A 24,210-nucleotide genomic window follows, 5' to 3' on the forward strand; every position below is an offset into this window, starting at 1 on the left:
TCGACCTTTAAGTCTTTATTGAAGACTCATCTCTTCAGTAGGTCCTAATCTGGCCCAGGGGTGAGAAGGTGAACGGAAAGGCACTGGAGCGACGAACTGCCCTTGCTGTCTCTGCCTGGCTGGTTCCCCTCTCTCCACTGGGATTCTCTGCCTGTAACCCCATTACGGGGGCTGAGTCACTGGCGCTCTTCCATCCCATCCATAGGAGGGGTGCGTCACTTGAGTGGGTTGAGTCACTGACGTGATCTTCCTGTAAGGGTTTGGCGCCCCCTCGGGCTCGTGCGGTGGAGGAACTCTTCGTCTCAGGGTAGCAAGTTGGTGGTCTGTTGAGATCACTCTAGTGGTATGGGGGCTGTGCTTTGGCAAAGTGGGTGGGGTTATATCCTGCCTGGTTGGCCTTGTCCGAGGGTATCATCCACAGTGTCTCCCGGCCCCCCTAGTATCTATGCTGCAATAGTATATGTGCCGGGGGGCTAAGGTCAGTCTTCCTTCTCTCGCTCATAACTCGTGGCTGGCCCCAGTACACCTGGTCGTGCTGCTGTTGTTTGGGGTTTTAGACTGGGTTTCTGTATAGCACTTTGTGACATCTGCTGATGTAAAAAGGGCTTTATAAATACATTTTAATAACTTTTCTTTTTGCTGACGTTTACTTACATCGGTCGTATTCGGCGTGTTACACGTTCGTAAAAACATCAGTTATTCTGTGCTCTGGCACACTGAAATCAGAGTAGATAGCATATTTCTTGCGTTTGTAAATTAACTCTGGCTAACTAGATAAGTTGTTTAAGTTCAGCATAGCTAGCTAGCAAAGCGATTCTCATTTCTTGCTAGCTAACCACATGACCTGCCTCTCTAGCTGTAGCCACTGAAAAAACTGAGGGGAAAATGTCAGTCACTCAAACTAGCCCTTGTTATTTTGATTGTATTGACATTCCCAGCCTTAATTAAATGTCAGTTTTTGTCCAAAATTTGGAAACTGAAACAGTGCACCCCGAATGTGTTGAGCAGCAAACAATGTACCAGACCAGCTGTGACTTACAACCTGATAGCAATATTTTTTGGACTGCCAAGAAATGAATTGGTGAATTATATGAATCATGCAATGAGCTGCATCCATCTATTCTGACAACAATGCCTTACCGTACATCATGGAATTTTGGGCCCAATATAACATTGTTGTATAGCACACTATATTACTTATACAACTAATAAGGCCAGGACATGAGTAGAAATTAACGTGGGCATTGTTTAATGCGTTTCACAGGAAGAACATTCCAAGCATTTCAAAGTAAGCAAGCAAGGGGGGGGGGGGGGGGGGGTTACAGGTGCCCTAAAGGGACAAAACTAGAATATCAATACACAACATATTCCTCCCCCTTTACTTTTGATGACTCATAAGGGAAAAGTAAATATTCACTGTTTTGCCTATTGTTTTCTTTTTAACATAAGTTCTCTTAATGTAAATAAATTAACATTTCAGAATAACCTTTTCTGAACTAGGGAAAGAGGGTAGACTGCCTCAGTTCTCAGACTTAAGCCTGGGGTGTATTCTGCCCCAATGTCAGAGGTTAGTCTGAACTAAATAGTCAACCTGTCAGGGGGTCATCTTTCTCTTGCAGGGTAATGACGACGTAATGACGACGTACAGGTGAGTCTACAGTCACATTGTCTCTGAACCTGAGTGGTGATGGTGTATGCCCAGACTGGGGTGCAACAGTACCCTGAGTAGGCACTCTGGCTGGTTCAGGTGAGTCTGGAGCACTTTCCACATTTGTATGTTGCTGCAGTGGATGTTCAGGCTCATAGTCATGGTAGGTCTCCAGTAGCTGATCTTGGTTTGTCACTTGACAGGAGTCATCTCTGAGGTTGGTTCCTGGCAACAGTTGATCCACGTGTCTCCTCCAGATTATGTTTTCCGGTGTATGAACTGTGTAGGACACAGGCCCTGTTTGTGCAACCACTGTAGCTGGTATCCACTTTGGACCTTTGCAGTAGTTCCGAGCAAGAACTCTCTCTCCAGCTATGACGCTTCTGTCTTTTGCTTTGCTCAGTCTCTCCACCTGTGCTCTCTGTTGTGTCTGTACAACCTGTTTAGTCTTTGGAGGTCAAGTCGAGTGCGAAGCTGTCTTTTCATCATGGCTGACGCAGGTGCCACTTTGGTTGTAGTGTGGGGAGTGTTTCTGTAGGTTAACAGGAAGGTGTTTAGGCGCCTATTGAGGGAGCCGTCCCCTTGTGATGATTTTAAAGCTTGCTTCATCGTTTGGACAAACCTTTCAGCGAGGCCGTTTGTTGCAAGGTGATAGGGCGCTGACTTGATGTGCTAAATTCCATTTGCTTCCATGAATGACCGGCACTCTTCAGACACCAGTTGGGGTGTAATTATCGCTAATGAGTTGCGTTGGCAAGCCGAAGTGACTGAAGATTGACCGGAGCTCTTCGATGGTTCTCTCCGCTGAGGTGCTCTTCATCACTGTGACCTCAGGCCATTTGCTGTGTGCATCAACTACGACTAAGAACATACGATCTTCCAGTGGGCCTGCATAGTCTATGTGGACTCGCTGACCAGGCTCCTCTGGGAAGTCCCATGGGTTTAGTGGCGCTACCTGAGGCATGTTCCTCATCTTTTGACATGCAGAACATGACTTGACCTTGTCTTCGATAGCTGTGTCCAAACCTGGCCACCAAAAGTAGATGAGTGCAATCTCCTTCATTCGCACCATGCCACAGTGCCCTGAATGGAGTTCTTCAAGCACCTGCCTTCTCAGTGGCGGCGGTATGATGACAAAAAAAAAAACATAGCAAGCATCCAAACTGAACTGTGAGCTCATTTCTCAAGGGAAACCTTGAGAGGCCATCTGCATTGCAGTGCTGCTCATACCTTCTGTACTTAATATCGTACTGGTGAGCAGATAACAATAATGCCCATCGTTGCATGCAGCTGGCTGCAAGTGACGGAATGCCGGTGTGGGGACCAAAGATTGAGGCGAGGGGTCTATGGTCCGTCAGCAGTGTGAATCGTCGGCCAAACAGAAACTGATGACATTTCTTAACTCCAAACACAATGGCGAGTGCTTCAGGCTCTGTCTGTGCATAATTGCTCTTGGCTTTACTTAAGGTCCGTGATGCAAAAGCAATTGGCCTTTCTTCACCTGATGGCATGATGTGTGAGACAACCGCACCAACGCATCAGATGCCAACTGTAACGGCAAGTTGGGGTTGAAGTGGGTTAGGGCCTCTGACTGAGCTAAGGCTGTTTTCACTTTCTTGAAGGCCTCCTCACATCTGTCTGTCCACTTCCACTGTTTGGTTTTGTTCAAAAGTTCATGCAGTGGCTTTAACATGTTAGCTAGGTTTGGCACAAACTTTGCGTAGTATGTCAGTAGTCCTAAGAATGATCTCAGCTGACTCACGTTCTGTGGGGATGGAGCTTCCGCAACGGCCTTCACCTTCAATGGCGCCTTGTGGAGCCCCGAACTGTCGATGACGTGGCCCAGGTACTCAGAGGGTCGGAAAAACTTGCATTTGTCCTTCCGGACCCTCAGACTGTACTCATCCAATCTCTGTAGTGTAGCGTTCAGGTTTCTCAGGTGCTCCTGCTCGTTTTTGCCGGTGATGAGTAGATCGAGGTAACATTGGACCCCAGTGAGCCCGCTCAGTATCTGATCCATAGCTCTCTGAAGCAAGGCCGGAGCTGAGGTGATTCCAAAAGGAAGCCTCCGGTACCTGTACAGTCCTTTGTGAGTCACTATGGTCAACAGTTCTTGTGACTCTTGGTCCACATGCATCTGTAGATAGACTTATGTCAGGCCTATCTTACTGAATTTTTGTCCTCCAGCTAAACCAGAAAAGAGGTCGTCAATGAGGGGTAGTGGATATTTTTCAGCAGTCAAGACTGGGTTAATGGGGACTTTGAAATCACCACAGAGTCAGAGTGATCCATCTTTTTTATGACTGGAACAACGGGTGTAGCCCATTCACTAACATTCACTGGATCCAATACTCCACTCTCGACTAGTCTGTTTAGCTCAATTTCAACTTTTGGTTTTATGGCGTATGGGACAGGTCTAGCTTTGAAGCATTTTGGCTTGCTGTTTGGTTTCACGGTCAGTTTAACTGTTATGTCTTTCATACAGCCAAGTTCTCATTTGAACACATCCGCGTGTTTCCTCAATATCCCTTGTAGGTTTGTGTCCTCTTTTGCAACCATGTGAATTTCTGCCAGTTTAGTTTAATCTTTTGCAGCCATGTGCGTCCTAGCAATGCTGGATGGTTGCCTTTCACAATGTAGAGTGGTAGCTTTACCTTCTGTTTGTTGAGCTCCACTGTAACAATCACACTTCCTCTCACTGGAACAATCTCACCGGTGTATGTTTTCAGCATGATCTTTGTGGGCTGTAGTGTGAGGTGATGTAGTTTCTCCTTGTATACAGCCTCAGACAGCAAAGATATGGCTGCTCCAGTGTCCACTTGCATCCGTATTGCGTTTCCATCCAGTAGTGGTGTCACCCAGTATCTGTGTCCATTGTCTGAAATGGACAAAACATGCAAAGATTCCTCTTTGCATCACTTTGTTCATCCATCACTTTGTTCATCCTGTGTGCTCCATTTTATGCACTTTCTTTTTGTACTCCCTGAAGTCACTTTTCCTTTGTTCAGTAGTTTTGTTTGATTGTCTCTTGTTTTTACATGCACGTTCGATGTGACCCTTTTTTTCCCAAAACTTCTGCAGTCTAATTCTTTCCACCAACACTCCTCTGCTTGGTGACCTGGTTTCCTACAGTGATAGCATGGCTCGCCACCTCGTGCCTTGTTTTTTAACTCCGTAGACACCTTATACACTTGGGTCGATGCACTTAGCTGTTGTGTGTCTTTATTTGCCATTTCCATTGACGTACTCACTTCTATTGCTCTCTGCAATGTTAAGTTACTCTCAGTCAAAAGGCGTTTCTGAATTGCTTCGCTGCGCATGCCACACACTAATCTATCACGTAGTGTCACTCATTGATCGCCCAAATTCACAGTGTTCAGATAACTGTTTCAATACAGCCACAAACTGTGAGATTGATTCCCCCTCTTGATTCCTCTTATGAAACCTGAATCTCTCTGCAATTATCAGTAGTTTGGGAGAATAATGTCCTTTTAACCTGTTTGGGATAGGGGGCAGCATTTTCACATTTGGATGAAAAGCGTGCCCAGAGTAAACTTCCTGCTACTCAGGCCCAGAAGCTAATATATGCATATTATTAGTAGATTTGGATAGAAGACAGTCTGAAGTTTCTAAAACTGTTTGAATGATGTCTGAGTATAACAGAACTCATATGGCAGGCAAAAACCTGAGAAAAAATCCAACCAGGAAGTGGGAAATCTGAGGTTTGTAGTTTTTCAACTCATTGCCTTTAATATACAGTGTCTATGGGGTCATATTGCACTTCCTAAGGCTTCCACTAGATGTCAACAGTCTTTAGAACCTTGTTTCAGGCTTCTACTGTGAAGGAGGGGGGAATGAGAGCTGTTTGAGTGAGGGGTCTGGCAGAATGCCATGAGCTGGTCAAGCACATGGCCATGAGAGCGACCTGCGTTCCTTTTCATTTCTAAAGACAAAGGAATTCTCCGGTTGAAATATTATTGAAGATTTATGTTAAAAATATCCTAAAGATTGATTCTATACATCGTTTGACATGTTTCTACAAACTGTATTATAACTGTTTGGACTTTTCATCTAAACTTTCGCCTGGACTTGCCCGAGCCTCGTGAGTTTGCATTGTGAACTGAACGCACTAACAAAAATGAGGTATTTGAACATAAATGATGGACTTTATCGAACAAAACAAACATTTATTGTGGAACTGGGATTCCTGGGAGTGCATTCTGATGAAGATCATCAAAGGTAAGTGAATATTTATAATGCCATTTCTGACTTCTGTTGACTCCACAACATGGCGGGTACCTGTATGGCTTGTTTGTGTCTGAGCGCCGTACTCAGATTATTGCATGGTGTGCTTTTTCCATAAAGTTTTTTTGAAATCTGACACAGCGGTTGCATTAAGGAGAAGTATATCTTTAATTCTGTGCATAACACTTGTCTCTTTTATCAAAGTTGATGAGTTTTTCTGTAAATTGAGGTGGTTCTCTGAAAACTCGCCAGATGTTTGAGGCACAACATTACTGACCATAATGCGCCAATGTAAACTTGAGATTTTTGGATATAAATATGAACTTTATCGAACAAAACAAATGTATTGTGTAACATGAAGTCCTATGAGTGCCATCTGATGAAGATCAAAGGTTGGCGATTCATTTTATCTCTATTTCTGCTTTTTGTGACTTCTCTCTTTGGCTGGAAAATGGCTGAATGTGTTTTTGTGACTAGGCTCTGACCTAACATAATCATATGGTGTGCTTTCGCTGTAAAGCCTTTTTGAAATCGGACACGATGGGTAGATTAACAAGAAGTTAGGCTTTAATTTGGTGTATTGCACTTGTGAATGTATTTAACTTCTTGACGCTAGGGGTCAGATTTATTTTTTAAATAACGTTCCCAAGGTAAACGGACTATTTCTCAGGTCCAGATCGTAGAATATGCATATAATTTACAGATTAGGGTAGAAAATACTCCAAAGTTTCCAAAACTGTTAAAATATTGTCTGGTTTTGCAAAAAACTGGTTTTGCAGGCGAAAACCAGAGGAAATCTAACCCGGAAGTGATTTTTTATCTGTGTTTCATTTCCCGTCTTTCTTCCATTTAAAGGGGTATAACCAGATTCCTTTTCCAATGGCTTCCTCAGGCTGTGACCAGGCTTTAGACATAGTTTCAGGCTTTTATTTTGAAAAATTAGCGAGATTTTTCAAAACTAGTCAGGTGTCCTTTGATTAGTTCCTGCGCGCGAGAGGGGTAGCTCTCCATTTTCTTTCTCTCTTTTATTTAATAGGTTACGGTCGAGTTGAAATATTATCGATTATGTATGTTAAAAACAACCTGAGGATTGATTATAAAAAACATTTGACATGTTTCTACGAACATTACGGATACTTTCTGGAATTTTCGTCGAACGGAACGAGGCTGTAGTTTTCTGAACATAACGCGCAACCCAAATGGCGTTTTTTTGTTATAAAAGTAATATTTATCGAACAAAAAGAACATTTGTGTAACTGGGAGTCTCGTGAGTGCAAACATCCGAAGATTATCAAAAGGTAAGCGATTAATTTTATTGCTTTTCTGACTTTCGTGACCATGCTAATTTGGGGCTAGCTGTTCTAGCATTGATTGATACACTCACAAAAGCTTGGATTGCTTTCGCTGTGAAGCATATTTTCAAAATCTGACACGATAGGTGGATTAACAACAAGCTAAGCTGTGTTTTGGTATATTTCACTTGTGATTGCATGATTATAAATATTTTTTGTAATATTTGGCGCCCTGCAATTCAGCGGTTGTTTAGGAAAATGATCCCGCTAAAGGGATCTGTAGCGCAGAGAGGTTATTAAGTTACATATTTATAAAAAATATTTTTGAATTTCGCGCTTTGCCTTTTCAGCGGAATGTTGTCGAGGAACCCCTAGCCATAAGAAGTTTTAAGGTCGCCACAATTTGATCATATGATTTATCACCAGGTTTTTCAGGCGTTACTAGGCTGCGCAGTAGATTTCATGTTTTTCTTCCCATAAGTCAAAAATGTTGGCACAACAACTTCTGCTTTAATTCCATTTGCCAACACAAAGTACTCAAAACGTTCTGTGTAAGAACTCCATTGCTCCACAGATTCAAATGTTCCTATATTTCCAACCAATGCAGACATTTTCGGTTTATTTTACTTTCTCACACTTTTCAGACGGTCCCTTACTCCCAGACCCTTTTTTCTTCTTTTAACTCATGATGACTTCACTTTCTCCCGCAGCAAAACTCTTCCTATCCCTCGAGGCTCTCGTTTCTGTGACAACAAAAGATAGCTAGCATCACTCGACTGGCTAGCTTCATGTTTTGTTTGCGTCTTTCTACAGCGGGCATTTTTTTTATGCATTTCACAGGAAGAACAATCCAAGCATTTCAAAGTAGGTAAGCAAGGGGGGTTACAGGTAGAGGTCGACCGATTATGATTTTTCAACGCCGACACCGATTATTGGAGGACAAAAAAAAGCCGATACCGATTAATCGGCTGATTTATTTAACACGAAACACAGACCTTATTTGAAGTAGATCAAGACATTCTCTATGGAAGACATGAGCGGTAAAATAACGAAGGAACCCCTTTCAAATTCAGCCGCAAGTTATTACAGGAATTATAACGCGTCGACTATTTCTCTCTAAACCATATACCTTTGACTAATCCGGAAACTATCACCTCGAAAACAAAAATATTTTTCTGTTCCGTATTTTATCTAACGGGTGGCATCCATGAGTCTAAATATTCCTGTTACATTGCACAACCTTCAATGTTATGTCATAATTACGTAAAATTCTGGCAAATTAGTTCGCAAAGAGCCAGGCGGCCCAAACTGTTGCATATACCCTGACTGTGTGCAATGAACGCAAGAGAAATGACACAATTTCACCTGGTTAATATTGCCTGCTAACCAGGATTTATTTTAGCTAAATATGCAGGTTTAAAAATATATACTTGTGTATTGATTTTAAGAGAGGCATTGATGTTTATGGTTAAGTACACATTGGAGCAATGACAGTCATTGATTGATTGTTTTTTATAAGATAAGTTTAATGCTAGCTAGCAATTTACCTTAGCTTACTGCATTCGTGTAACAGGCAGGCTCCTCGTGGAGTGCAATGTAATCAGGTGTTAGAGCATTGGACTAGTTAACTGTAAGGTTGCAAGATTGGATCCCGAGCTGACAAGGTTAAAAATCTGTCGTTCTGCCCCTGAACGTCCTAGGCCATCATTGAAAATAAGAATGTGTTCTTAACTGACTTGCCTAGTTAAATAAAGATTAAATAAAAAGGTTAAAAAATATATATATAATAATAAAAAAAGTTAACAAAAAAAAATACATTTTTAATAAATAAATAAAATCGGCACCCAAAAATACCGATTTCCCGATTGTTATGAAAACTTGAAATCGGCCATTCCGATTAATCGGTCGACCTCGAGTTACAGGTGCCCTAAAGGGACAAAACTAGAATATCAATACACAAACATATTTTTAAAACATCTTATAAAGTTGGTTTTGTAGCATAAACTGGGAATTTGATATGACCGATTTTATGATTGTTTGATATCTGCAAAGTAGTTAAAACGCTGTCCGTACCAATTTAATAGTCTGAATGGAGGTGTTATTTTTAACTGTAGGACAGCAAGAAAGTGCATGCAGACTCAATTAGCCTATCCAGCAGGCCAGCCAATTTAGCCAGCAGGCCAGCCACCATTCACCATTTTCCTTCTGTATCAAACTTTCATGCTCTAGTTTTTGTTTCTTTCTTCAGATGAAACCCAGAACAAAAAGGACCATAGGGAGGAAGAGGGAAGTATTTTGATGTTATCGTTAAAAATGTACATCTGGTTTAAAGCGTAGCCCGGGGAGACTCAGTGTCCTTAAAAGGGGTGTTAAAACACATACAAGCACTTCCCTGAAGTCAAATTTGTTGCAGTTATGGAGATGCAGAGGGGAGGTAGGATCCTCAAATGAACAAATTCCCTGCACAATACTGCAGAATAAGGTGTTGAAAGGCTTTAGGGAATGAATGCATACAGTAGGCTATGTCTAGAAAACAAATAGACCACAGGTGACCGACAGAGATTTACTTCATACTGTATGAGCCAATGACCCAAAGTGAGAGAGCTGCACAGAAGGCACCTCTAGACCTCTATGCATTAAATCATTGACTGGCAGTTACCACCACCTCAGACAAGTTCCCGGAGGTTTTAGATGCAGGAATTCGTCTGCCATTGAAATCATTGGGTGGGCCGCCTAAGCATTATTTCAGTCCAAACAGCGCAAAACATTTCTTGGAAAAGCTTTCACTGTAAATTTAAGACAAAAAACAAAGTATGTAGAAAATATAATGTGTACCTATAAGCACACCAAAATCTAAGTTCACATTTCTAACATGTACTGCTCTAATTTTTGTAATAAAAGTAGAGATAAAATGTAAGATTAATCTCTCATTTGAATCTTTATGACTTTTATATGACAAATATTTGATAAAATATTTGAAAAGTCCAGGCTGGGCTTAATGGGTGGAGAATGTACCGTTTAAGTCCATGCATATTCCAAATAAGCCCACTTCTTCAATAATACATTTTAATTCATTTCTAAAATATTCAAAACTTAAACAGACAATTCTTATGTAAAATTGTATTATATTCATCTCCCCTAAAGTTAATAAAATAAACTGATCATTACTAATCCATGAAAGTAGCACTCATAACAGCGGTGTGGTCCAATCATATCCGCAGAGATCAATGTGGACTTTAGTTCTTGCCAACCAGTTTCACACCTGATTGATTCAACTAATCAGACTTCAATCGAAACATGATTAGTGGAATCAGGTGTGTTATTGCATGGTTAGAACAAAAACACACAACTTTCAATGAATTATCTGAAATCTGATTTAGATTTGCTGTACTGCTATTCTTGTTAATTACTTCAACAAAATGTAGGGCGGCCCAGCCCCCGAAGTGACTACTATCAAGTTCACTCGAGGGTTTATTGTCTTCTCGGGTATTCAGCCTTCTCTGTGCTGCTCTCCACATCCTGAGGTCTGATATCTACAGTAATGCTATTGATCAACAACTCATTGGGGCTGGCTGATATTTTGAATTAAATAGATTAATTCGAATGTATGTTTTAGCACGAAGTACCAAATGCCTGTATATTGCAAAAAATGGAGGTCAATTTTTTTCTCTCCAGTATTTATGAGTGTTTATCTTTTGTGTCGTTTCCTTCACTCCTTCTGTGCTGTGTGCAGTTTACCAGAGAGGAAGAGGTAGAGAGGCCCAACTCGGCGGAAAATCTGTCTCCCTCCAGCATATGGTATTTGTTTCGCCCACCAAGCCAGAAGTTGTTGTATGGAGGTCAATGAGTGTCAAATTTGGTAAACACATTTTTTGGAGGGTTTATTTCTTACGTGGTTTATTTAATCGAATAGAAGTTGCGTAATGCTTAGATTGTTACGAGTGTACTGATATACAGTACTAGTCAAAAGTTTAGACACACCTACTCATTCAAGGGTTTCTTTATATTAACAGTTTCTACATTGTAAAATACAGAGAAGACATCAAAACTATGTAATAACACATATGAAATCATGTAGTAACCCCCCAAAAAAGTGTTAAACAAATCAAAATATATTATATATTTGAGATTCTTCAAAGTAGCCACCCTTTGCCTTGATGACAGCTTTGCACACTCTGGCATTCTCTCAACCAACTTCATGAGATAGTCGCCTTGTTAAAGGTCATTTGTGGAATGCGTTTGAGCCAATCAGTTGTGTTGTGACATGGTAGGGGTGGTATACAGAAGATAGCCCTATTTGGTGAAAGACCAAGTCCATCATATGGCAAGAACTACTCAAATAAGCAAAGAGAAATGACAGTCCATCATTACTTTAAGACATGAAGGTCAGTCAATGCGGAAAATTTCAATAACCTTGGAAGTGCCTTCAAGTGCACTCGCAAAAACCATCAACAGCTGTGATGTAACTGGCTCTCATGAGGACCGCCACAGGAAAGGAATACCCAGTTACCTCTGCTGCTGAGGATAAGTTCATTCGAGTTACCAGCCTCAGAAATTGCAGCCCAAATAAATGCTTCAGTGTAAATTAAAAATCACTGATGCATTTTGATCATGTCTTATGATTAACTTGTGCAAATAAGTTCAATACATTTTTTACTATTGTCGAATTCCGTTTTAATCTATGGATTTCGTTGATTCTGTCCACGTTTTCCGCATGCAGACTTTACAAGGCTCGACAGTGCGCTTCACCCAAAAGTGCATGAGTAGTCATCTTCTTGTCCCTCATTTGGTTGCATTTTTTACCACCACTTGTAGGTCTTCTATCCATGACATCCCTCAACTCTGATCTGATTCTTCTCTCTCTGCATCAACGACTCTGTCCACTCCAAAAGTTATTGGAGAGAGTACAGGTTTATAATTATGCCTAATTGTTTCTAAATCTTGGTAAAGACAACATCGTTACATGCATAACTGTCGTTTTTGGGTGTTTTAATCAACTTACATTGAAAAAAAAACAATTATGCGCATGTTCATAGAATATTAGGGATATCAACACACTATCCCCGTGTTTCAATGCAAACTGGGCTTAATAGGAGCATACTGTGCTTAATTGGAACAGTAATTTATGGTTAAAAAGACAGAAAAGCTAAATCTACTCAGAAAATATTTGGAAACCAATGGTTTGAGGTATAAATATACACTAACAGGGTTCTCCAACCCTGTTCCTGGAGAGCTACCGTCCAGTAGTTTTTTCCTCCAACCCCAATCTAGCGCAACTGATTCCAATAATTAGCTGGATAAACTGAACCAGGTAAATTTACAACTGGGGTTGGAGGGAAAACCTACCGGATGGTAGCTTTCCAAGAACAAGGTTGGAGAGCACTGCACTATAGACTACAATTGTGCAAAGTTAGTAATAATTATTCTGAAGCCCACCCAAGACAAATTAAACATTTATAAAAATGCCATGTATAACAATACGAGGTTCATTTAACAGTAAAATAAGACAAAATGCATTTAAAAATGTAAACTGTGACTCCCTGAAATATATTATATTGTTCTAGTTCACCATGTTATGTTGCTACTGTGTGACTGAAATGTAGACACGACAGCTAGCATGAAAAAACCCATGTTTTCAATTGGCAAGAAATAGTAATGAACCCCCATAAAATATATGTTATGTGCATATTTCAGCACATGAATCTCAAATCAAACTTAATTTGCCACATGCACCAAATACAAGTGTAGACTTTACCGTGAAATACTTACAAGCCCTTAACCAACAGTGCAGTTCAAGAAGAAAATATTTACTAAGTAGGCTAAATTAAAAAGTAACAATAAGAATAACGAGGCTATATACAGGGGGCACCGGTACCGAGTCAGTGTGCAGGGGTACAGGCTAGTTGAGGTAATCTGTACATGTAGATGGGGCCGAAGTGATTATGCATAAGTAACAAACAGCGAGTAGCAGCAGTGTACAAGAGTGGGTGTCAATGTAAATTGTCCGGTGGCGATTTTTATGAATTATTCAGCAGTCTAATGGCTTGGGGGAGGAAGATGTTGAGGAGCCTTTTGGTCCTAGACTTGGAGCTCCGGTACCTCTTGCCGTGTGGTAGCAGAGAAAACAGTGTATAACTTGGGTGACTGGAGTCTGACAATGTTATGGGCTTTCCTCTGACACCGCCTATTATATAGGTCCTGGATGGCAGGAAGCTTGGCCCCAGTGATGTGCTGGGCCGTTCGCACTACCCTCTGTAGCGCCTTACGGCCAGATGCCGATCAGTTGCCATACCAGGCGGTGATGCAACCGGTCAGGATGCTCTCAATGGTGCAGCTGTAGAACATTTTGAGGATCTGGGGACCCATGCCACATCTTTTCAGTCTCCTGAGGGGGAAAAGGTTTTGTCATGCATTCTTCACGACTGTCTTGATATGTTTGGACCATGATAGTTCGTTGGTGATGTGGACACCAAGGAACTTGAAACTCTCAACCCGTTCCACGACATCCCCATCAATGTCAATGGGGGCCTGTTCGGCCTGCCTTCTCCTGTAGTCCACGATCAGCTCCTTTGTCTTGCTAACATTGAGGGAGAAGTTGTTGGCCTGGCACCACACTGCCAGATCTCTGACCTCCTGCCTATAGGCCGTCTCATCGTTGTTGGTGATCAGGCCTACCACGGTGTCGTCAGCAAACTTAATGATGGTGTTGTAGTCATGTTTGGCCATGCAGTCGTGGGTGAACAGGGAATACAGGAGGGGACTAAGTACACACCCCTGAAGGGCCCCAGTGTTAAGGATCAGTGTGGCAGACATGTTGTTGCCTACTCTTACCACCTGGGGGCGGCCCGTCAGGAAGTCCAGGATCCAGTTGCAGAGGGAGGTGTTTAGTCCCAGAGTACTTTGTGATGAGCTTCGTGGGCACTATGGTGTTGAATGCTGAGCTGTAGTCGATAAACAGCATTTTCACATAGGGCAGTGTGGAGAGCGATTGAGATTGCGTCATCTTTAGATCTGTTGGTGCGGTATGCGAATTGGAGTGGGTCTAGAGTGTCCGGGAGAATGCTGATGTGAGCCATGACCAGCCTTTCAAAGCACTTCATGGGCTACTGACTGAGTGCCACGGGGCGGTAATCATTTAGGCAGGTTACATTCGCTTCCTTGGGCACAGGGACTACGGTGGTCTGCTTGAAACATGTAGGTATTACAGACTTGGTCAGGGAGAGGTTGAAAATGTGAGTGAAGACACTTGACAGTTGGTCCGCGCATGCTTTGAGTACATGTCCTGGTAATCCGTCTGGCACAGTGGCTTTGTGAATGTTGACCTGTTTAAAAGGTTTTGTGCATGTCGGCTACCAAGAGTGTTATCACACAGTTATCCAGAACAGCTGGTGCTCTCGTGCATGCTTCAGTGTTGCTTGCCTCGAAGCGGGAATAAAAGGCATTTAGCTTGTCTGGTAGGCTCGCGTCACTGGACAGCTCGCGTCTGGATTTCCCTTTGTAGTCGGTAATAGTTTTCAAACCCTGCCACATCTGACGAGCGTCAGAGCCGGTGTAGTAGGATTCAATCTTAATCCTGCAATGACGCTTTACTTGTTTGATGGTTAGTCTGAGGGCATTGGGGGATTTATTATAAGCGTCCGGATTAGTGTCCCGTTCCTTGAAAGCGGCAGCTCTAGCCTTTAGCTCGATGCAGGTGTTGCCTGTAATCCATGGATTCTGGTTGGGATATGTACGTACAGTCACTGTGGGGACGACGTCATCGATGCACTTATTGATGAAGCCGATGACTGAGGTGGGGTATTCCTCAATGCCATTGGATGAATCCCGGAACATATTCCAGTCTGTGCTAGCAAAACAGTCCTTTAGTGTAGCAGCTGTGTCATCTGACCACTTCCGTATTGAGCGAGTCACTGGTACTTCCTGCTTTAGTTTTTGCTTGTAAGAAGGAATCAGGAGGATAGAATTGTGGTCAGATTTGCCAAATGGAGGGCGGGGGAGAGCTTTGTATGCATCTCTGTGTGGGGAGTAAAGGAGGTCTAGGATTTTTCCCCCCCCTGGTTGCACATGTGACACGCTGGTAAAAATGTGTTAAAAATGATTTAAGTTTGACTGCATTAAAATCCCCGGCCACTAGGAGCGCCACTTCCGGGTGAGCATTTTCTTGTTTGCTTATGGCCCTATAGAGTTGGTTGAGAGCGGTCTTAGTGCCAGCTTCGCTTTGTGGTGGTAAATAGACGGCAACGAATAATACAGATGAGAACTCTCTTGGTAGATAGAGTACTTTATGATAAGCTGTCGACCACACTACCTCAGGCGAGCAATACCTAAAGACTTCTTTACTATTAGACATCGCGCACCAGCTGTATTTGACAAAAAGACACACCCCCACCCCTAGTCTTACCAGAGGTAGCGTCTCTGTTCTGCTGGTGCATGGAAAATCCCGCCAGCTCTACATTGTCTGTTTCTTCGTTCAGCCACGTCTCGGTGAAGCATATGTTAGGTTTTAATGTCCCATTTTTAAAATCCTCTTAATTTTACATAAAGTAGAAAATCACTTCTCTTAGAAGATACTAAAAATACCTGGGAAATACTTTTTTCTTGCTTTGAAATTGGCCAACAGTGGGAACTTACGAATAACTAGTGATGCACCGATATGGCATTTTTGTCCGATAACAAATATTGCCAAAAAATAAACAAACAATACCAATACACAATATTTACAATTTTACCGGTCTTTTAAGCATTCTAGTACAGTTACTAAGTTCACACACACACACGGACAGAGGTCTAAGGCACTGCATCTCAGTGCAAGAGGCGTCACTAGAGTCCCTGGTTCGAATCCAGGCTGTATCACATTCGGCCATGATTGGGAGTCCCATAGGGCAATGCACAATTGGCCCAGCATCGTCCGGGTTTGGCCGGGGTAGGCAGTCATTGTAAATAACAATTTGTTCTTTACTGACTTGCCTAGTTAAATAAAAGGTTACACACACACACCACACTGACCAAAGTCATTTTGTTGGCATTTATCCCCATTACCAGTAAAACATAATGAAAACCTATTTCTTTCACTTACTTGCTGTGCTGTTTCCTTGTTCATTTGCTCAGTCGTTTCATTCTCAACCAGGATTTCATCATACAAGTCAAGCAGTGAAGTTTCAGTTCTGTCTATTCGTGGCCCCTCTTCCTCGGAGCGCATTGTCAGTGTCCGTTTCCATCTTGTCCAGCTGTGTATGTAACATTTCACGTAAACCCTGTTTCTTGTCTGCATCGAAGTAGCGGTCCTTGTACATAGCATCGAGCATGATGGTGACACAGTAAAGAGAGAATGCCACCGACTCGCTTGTTCACAGCCTGTGTCGGCAGTTTTGTTGAGCAGGAGTTTCAATGCCATGACAGAGGGTATCACGTCTGCTGCAGGCGTAGTTGATGAGCTTATTTCTCGAGTCAGTTGTTCAAATGGCAGCAGCAGTATGACAACCAGCACATTCATTAGCATGCAATACGACTTTCTGCAGTACGAAATCCTCGACGTCCCACTGTGCTGTCAGACTCTGCATGCTCATGGGCCTGATATCGCTGGTCCAAATATCAGTCGTGAAGGTAATAGCAGTCGGTGAAAGCCAACATGACCCACGACAGAGAACGGTTGATTGTCAAGGGCAAAAATGTCATTATCTTGGTGTTAATGGATTTCGCCTTTGAGTTGTCTTGCGTAAAATGTTCTTACTCTATCAAATGACTGCTCGACTTGTTGACTGCTCAATCCACACAGCAGACATTGCGGGCTAGGTTAGGAATGCTGTGTTGCACGACAAGCGCAACATTTTACATGGCGTCATTACGTCATGAACCTATGTTATATTGGTATGCACATCAGCTTTGACATCAGTTTTGCACATTGGCGTTAAACATCGGGCCGATGCTGGTATTTTTAGCTAATATCGGACGATTCCGATATGTTCACCGATATATCGTGCATCCCTACACATACAGTTGAAGTCGGAAGTTCACATTCACCTTAGTCAAATACATTTAAACTCAGTTTCAAAATTCCTGACATTTAATCTTAGTAAAGATTCCCGTGTCTTAGGTCAGTTACGATCACCACTTTATTTTAAGAATGTGAAATGTCAGAATAATAGCAGAGAGAATTATTTATTTCAGCATTTATTTATTTCATCACATTCCCAGTGGGTCAGAAGTTTACATACGCTCAATTAGTACTACATTGCCTTTAAATTGTCTAACTTGGGTCAACCGTTTCAGGTAGCCTTCTACAAGCTTCCCACAATAAGATGGGTGAATTTTGGCCCATTCCTCCTGACAGAGCTGGTGTGACTGAGTCAGGTTTGTAGGCCTCCTTGCTTGCACACGCTTTTTCAGTTCTGCCCACACATTTTCTATAGGTTTGATGTCAGGGCTTTGTGATGGCCACTCCAATACCCTGACTTTGTTGTCCTTTAGCCATTATGACACAACTTTGGACGTACGCTTGGGGTCATTGTCCATTTGGAAGACCCATTTAAGACCAAGCTTTAACTTCATGACTGATGTCTTGAGATGTTGCTACAATATAGCCACAATTTTCTTACCTCATGATGCCATCTATTTTGTGAAGTGCACCAGTCCCTCCTGCACAACATGATGCTGCCACCCTCGTGCTTCACGTTTGGGATGGTGTTCTTCGGCTTGCAAGCCTCCCCCTTTTTCCTCCAAACATAACAATGGTCATTATGGCCAAACAGTTCTATTTTTGTTTCATCAGACCAGAGGACATTTCTCCAAAAAGTATGATCTTTGTCCCCATGTGCAGTTGCAAACCGTAGTCTGGCTTTTTTTATTGCGGTTTTGGAGCAGTGGCTTCTTCCTTGCTGGGTGGCCTTTCAGGTTATGTCGATATAGGACTCATTTTACTGTGGATATAGATACTTTTGTACCCATTTCCTCCAGCATTTTCACAAGGTCCTTTGCTGTTGTTCTGGGATTGATTTGCACTTTTTGCACCAAAGTACATTCATCTCTAGGAGACAGAACGCGTCTCCTTCCTGAGCGGTATGATGGCTGCGTGGTCCAATGGTGTTAATACTTGCGTACTATTGTCTGTACAGATGAATGTGGTACCTTCAGGCGTTTGAAAATTGCTCCCAAGGATGAACCAGACTTGTGGAGGTCTACAATGGTTTTTCTGAGGTCTTGGCTGATTTCTTTTGATTTTCCCATGATGTCAAGCAAAGAGGCACTGAGTTTGAAGGTAGGCCTTGAAATACATCCACAGGTACACCTCCAATTGACTCAAATTATGTCAATCAGCCTATCAGAAACTTCTAAAGCCATGACATCTTTTTCTTGAATTTTCCAAGCTGTTTAAAGGCACAGTCAACTTAGTGTATGTAAAACTTGTCCCACTGGAATTGTGACACAGTGAGTTATAAGTGAAATAATCTGTCTGTAAACAATTGTTGGAAAAATTACTTGTCATGCACAAAGTAGATGTCCTAACCGACTTGCCAAAACTATAGTTTGTTAACAAGAAATGTGTGGTGGTTGAAAAACAAGTTTTAATGACTCCAACATATGTAAACTTCTGACTTCAACTGTATCTGTCAATAACTTAAAACATCTGATTGGCTCAGTATATTGTGGGGTTTTGCTAGGCTTAGCGTGCTAAAATAACTATAAACTAGAAGGATTTTACATTAATTAAAGTTTAAGCTACTGACTCATGTAGGCCTGACAATTTGTCTTTGTTCTCAGGAGTAACAGGTTCTCATAGCCTAACCATGAGGCCACAGCCTGAAATATGTGTATGTATGCAACAATGTACAAGGGCATAAGATACACGAAGATCATCTGTGAGGTTCTGAATTATGCACTATAACCCAATACTATAACACATGTGATTGAATATTAGCAACTGTTGGCCTGGGAGCCTGGGTGTCTGTGTGTGTGTGCTGGAAGTAACAGTTAGCCCCAGATAAGTGTGCTGGGAAGCTGTGGTTAGCCTTGAGCGAGAACAGTGGTCTTTGTATACAGGTGCAAGTAGCTCAGACAATATTGCAGAGCTGTCTGACCTCAGTCTTTGGGGTGAGGGAGCGTAATCTACACAGCAACAGCGTCGGGACATCACATGCGCTAAGGGGCTAGGACTGGCTTAAAGCGCCAACAGCAACGATAGGCTGGGTGAGTCTAAACCACGCCCAGTCTCTACTCTGACAGGCCGGCTCGGAAGCGGGAACGATCTCTGTCATGAGTATATATTATAATATCTTTGTCAGTAACAAGTGTCTTCTCTGTTTTCATCCTGCGTGATGTTACAGTGAACCCGTATATACGGAAATTGCATTTGCCATTTATTAACTTTTGAATTAAACAATTATTTTAATCAAGTTCAGTTGTGTTATTGTTCCTATCTCAGTTGAACCTTACGCAGCCTTAACAATATGTTTAAGCAAAAGAACACAGCATGAGCATGAGCTGAAAAATTAATATAACTGCAGGAAATTAGCTTCAAAACTGCAACAAAAAAATCAACTCCATTGAAAAATGTATAGAATGGCAGAAAATATGCTTAAAATGCAAAAATGTCTCAATATCGCCAAGATGGGGGCCTCTAAAATTCTCTAAAATTAGCCGCGTTGATGGGCCGGTGACTTTAATCAATATATTTGCCTGTATTTACACCCCAAAAATCAAATGCTAATTAGCATCTAATGTGGCTATCATAAAGAACTACAAATGCCATGATCTGGACAAGACTGCCAAATCTCTGGATTAAACTAATGTTAGCTAAATGTAGTAATGAATAAATTGGCTACATTTCTTTAAAAGGTCAATTCTGTGAACTGTCTTGTGCAAGTTTTAAATTGACACAATACCTGTTCTACGACAAGTTCCGCTAGTGGAACCCCCCCCCACAACATTCCGCTTTAAAGTCAGCGCGGGAAATTCAAAAATATTTTTTTTAAATCTGTAACATTCACACAATAACAAGTCCAATACAGCAAATGAAATATAAACATCTTGTTAATCTACCTATCGTGTCCGATTTCAAAGATGCTTTACAGCGAAAACACAACATATGATTATGTTAGATCACCGCCAAGTCCAAAAAACACAGCCATTTTCCCAGCCAAAGATAGGAGTCACAAAACGCAGAAATAGAGATAAAATGTATCACTAAACTTTGATGATCTTCATCAGATGACACTCATAGGACATTATGTTACACAATACATGTATGTTTTGTTCGATAATGTGCATATTTATATGTGCATATTTATATCAAAATCTCAGTTTACATTGGCGCCATGTTCAGAAATGCCTCCAAAATATCCGGAGAAATTGCAGAGAGCCACATCAAATAACGGGAAATACTCAAACTTTGATGAAAGATACATGTTTTACATAGAATTAAAGATACACTTGTTCTTAATGCAACCACCGTGTCAGATTTTTTAAAAACTTTACGGAAAAAGCACACCATGCAATAATCTGAGACGGCGCTCAAATATAACAACATTTCTCCGCCATCTTGGAGTCAACAGAAATACGAAATTAAATATTCCCTTACCTTTGATGATCTTCATCAGAATGCACTCCCAGGAATCCTAGTTCCACAATAAATAGTTGTTTTGTTCGATAATGTCCGGTATTTATGTCCAAGTAGCTACTTTTGCTAGCGCGTTTAGTAAACATATCCAAACGCTCGCGCCGGTCCAGGCAAACTCGGACGAAAACTTCAAAAAGTTATATAACAGGTCGAATAAACTGGTCAAACTAAGTAGAGAATCAATCTTCAGGATGTTGTTATCATATATATCCAATAACGTTCCAACCGGAGCATTCCTTCGTGTCTGTAGAAGTTATGGAACGCAAGGCGATATCATGAGGAAAGCGCATGACCAGGAACTGGCAATCTGCCAGACCACTGACTCATTCCCCTCTCATCCGGCCCCACAACACAGCATAAGCTTCATTCAACGTTCTACAGACTGTTGACATCTAGTGGAAGGCGTAGGAAGTGCAAACAGATCCATATCTTACAGGGATTTGAACAGGCGATGAGTTGAATATCGACCAGCCTCAGAATTTCAACTTCCTGTTTGGAAGTTTGCCTGCCATATGAGTTCTGTTATACTCACAGACATAATTCAAAACAGTTTTAGAAACTTCAGAGTGGTTTCTATCCAATAGTAATAATAATATGCATATATTAGCATTTGGGACAGAGTAGGAGGCAGTTCAGTGAAAATGCTGCCCCCCCCTGTCAGCTAGAGATGATGTGCAGGAATTTGCAGGGATTTGTAGTTTTGCATGATGTCTACTTTGATGCTAATTAATATTTTCGAATCTGAGAGTAAATAGATCTGGATATATTGATAAAAGTCCCCTTGTCCAAGAGAGTTTTACATGGTTATCAAAACATCATGCCAGGGTAAGCCTACACGAAAAACAGTCCTTATTTTAAGTGTTTCTAAAATCCACTATGGGAAATATTAATGGTGGGAAAACAATTGGAACCATTTCCCTGCTTGACGGCTAGGTTTTATAACACCTCCACTACAGCAGAGAAAGCAAAAACCAATCAGTGAAAAAGAGGAACCATCACAGTGCTTGTACTGGCGAACATTCTTGCATTAAGATGTAGAGATTATGTAAGACTACTCATAGGGTTAGTCAGCCTTGTGCAAGCTGATAATCATCAACTGTGACTCCGGAGCAAGGATACTGAGAGAAACGTTCCCACCCAACCAGCCACCCCACACTGACCACAACAGTGTTTAAAACAACAGGCAGGGCCTTCAGTGTGTGTGTGTGTGTGTGTGTGATTGTTCTATCCATGTACTATGCAGCATCCACAATTTATAGATGGCAGCTTCCCTTTGGCTCCAGTCTAAGGGATTTGCATGGTTACTTTTCCCTGGGGCATCTTCACACTGAGGACGGAATCTAACAAGGCCATTTGACTGCACTGGCCCTGTCCTCCTCACACTGACACTCAGGCCAGGACATAATCAGCTTCAAAATAACCCTTCACTTAAATTTTTCGAGTTCAGTAGACATGTGTGGACCCATGGATATTTTTGGTAATTCAATGCAGCTCGAGAAGCAAGAAATGAAGGGTGGGTACTGATGGGGTGGGGTAGGTACAGTGAGTGTGTAGTGAGTGTGTGTATAGTATTACTTCAGCTGTACTATTCATCCAAAAATAAAGAAAAAAAACGACACAAAACATCTGCCAACTCTGAGACTCCAGGAGAGTGGCAAGTTCCTCAGTTCCACACAGCCTAGTAGAATTCACATTCACAGCCACCTGACTTTCAACCCCCCTGACTTTCAAACCCCCAGCTGCCAGCCCAAATACACTGGGTTCAGTATCCCTAGTCACCACAGCGTCTACATACTCCTGATCAACAGACACACTTTGAGGGCACACGAGTCCTCCTACAGAACAGCCCTCCTGAATTTCAATGACAACCATCAACGCTAGGCAAGCAGTCACAGAAAAAAACAGTAGTTCAGAGGGTGAGGAGAACATATATCTAGCTACTGTAGACACATAGATACTTGTCCAACTGAACTGTTGTTTTCATTAAGGTCCCCTTCTCGGTTATCTAATTAACTATTCGTATTCTATAAATGGAGGAATCGGTAGTACCTGTTAAGTGTCCTCAAACCTAGCTAGCCGCAGTTTTAGTGCGTGGTTTGTGTTTATAACAGATAAATTACTGTAGTTAGCTAGCATAAACTTCCTGAATACTCCTAACAACCTAATCTCAGGATAAATCAATAACAAGTGTACTGTAGCTAGCTAGCCACATGCTGTACGCAACATGTTATAATTTCTCAGATTAATTTACTTCTGTTAATTGAACAAAAAGAGATTGCTTTAACTAGATGAAATGATATCGGTAACAGTCTGTTCGGCATCTAACTAGCTAACGTTAGCTGGTTGTCAACGTTAGCTGGTTGTCAACATTAGCTGCCACTGACAGACAATCCCAGCCAGTCAATCTTACCGTTCTATTGAACATCCGTTGTCCCCAAGTAAAGTGTTAGTCCGACTTAAATCTGAATCAAAACTGAAATGTTGTATACCTCAAAGACCAAAATATTAACCGTTTATAAACTTAGCTCAGCTAACCTAGCGAACTATTTAATATCTTGCGCTTTTTTTCCTTACTGACCGGAGATACCTAAACCATTGCAGTTTAGCTAGCTAACTTTAACCTAGCTGTCACGCCGCGAATTTGATTGCTTATCGCTGCATCATCGGTGACTACATACCAAAGTACGTCAAGAGATTGCGAAACAAAATTGACATATATTCGCCTGTGTTACATGATCTTTCAAGTTAGCTAAATACACAAGCTACTTTTCATTTCATGTCACTACCCAGCTAGGTCTAACATCTCTAGAGACAAATTTAGTCGGACTAACGCTGTGCGAAAATGGCGTTGCCTTCCTCGCGAACCAGCTCCCTTCCTTGATCATGATGTCATCATATTTAGATTAAAGCGGCAATCAGGAGTAGAAACAATCACAAAGCGAATCCATCGCCACTGTTCTTGTAAAAAGATGAGTGATGGGGCTGGAGAAATGTACCACTCTCAAATTCATTAACAAAGCTATGGATGCAAGGACCGACCATCCATGATTTCAAAATTATAGTTTTAACCATGTTTTGAGGTTTTATAGTGTTCGTTTACTTTGTTTATAAAACTTGTAGTAAACAAAACGTATATTTTGGGTTCTGATTAGGTAGGACAGTTGAAATAAGCTCATGAGTCAGTCAAGACTCAATGGGTGCATATCATTAATTTGTAAATCCAAAAACGGATGTATAAACTGCTGATTGCGCCTTTAAAGGGGAAGCGACAATAACATTGCGACAATGCCATCGATTGTTTACTGTAGCATATATATATATATATATATATTGATTAATAAAGTGTTGTCATCAACATGTTGAATTAATACAATGTATATGCACAAAAGCTCTATCATACAATCAATCAACTC

General features: G+C 41.6%; 1 protein-coding gene across 12 annotated transcripts in view; it reads right to left on the bottom strand.

Moving 5' to 3' along the window:
• LOC139563896 (kinesin light chain 1) overlaps window positions 1-23,651 on the bottom strand; it is a 51,300-nt gene extending 27,649 nt beyond the window's left edge. For 11 of the 12 annotated variants that reach the window (XR_011672662.1, XM_071382893.1, XM_071382891.1 and 8 more), the window contains exon 1: window positions 23,208-23,651. The gene's annotated coding sequence lies outside the window, so the exon portion shown is untranslated. The remainder of the gene's footprint in view (window positions 1-23,207) is intronic. The other variant, XM_071382892.1, reaches the window with a different exon arrangement.
• Window positions 23,652-24,210: the final 559 nt, after the last annotated feature.

This window comes from Salvelinus alpinus, chromosome 34 (assembly GCF_045679555.1).
Source record: "Salvelinus alpinus chromosome 34, SLU_Salpinus.1, whole genome shotgun sequence".
NCBI classification, from domain to species: Eukaryota; Metazoa; Chordata; class Actinopteri; order Salmoniformes; family Salmonidae; genus Salvelinus; species Salvelinus alpinus.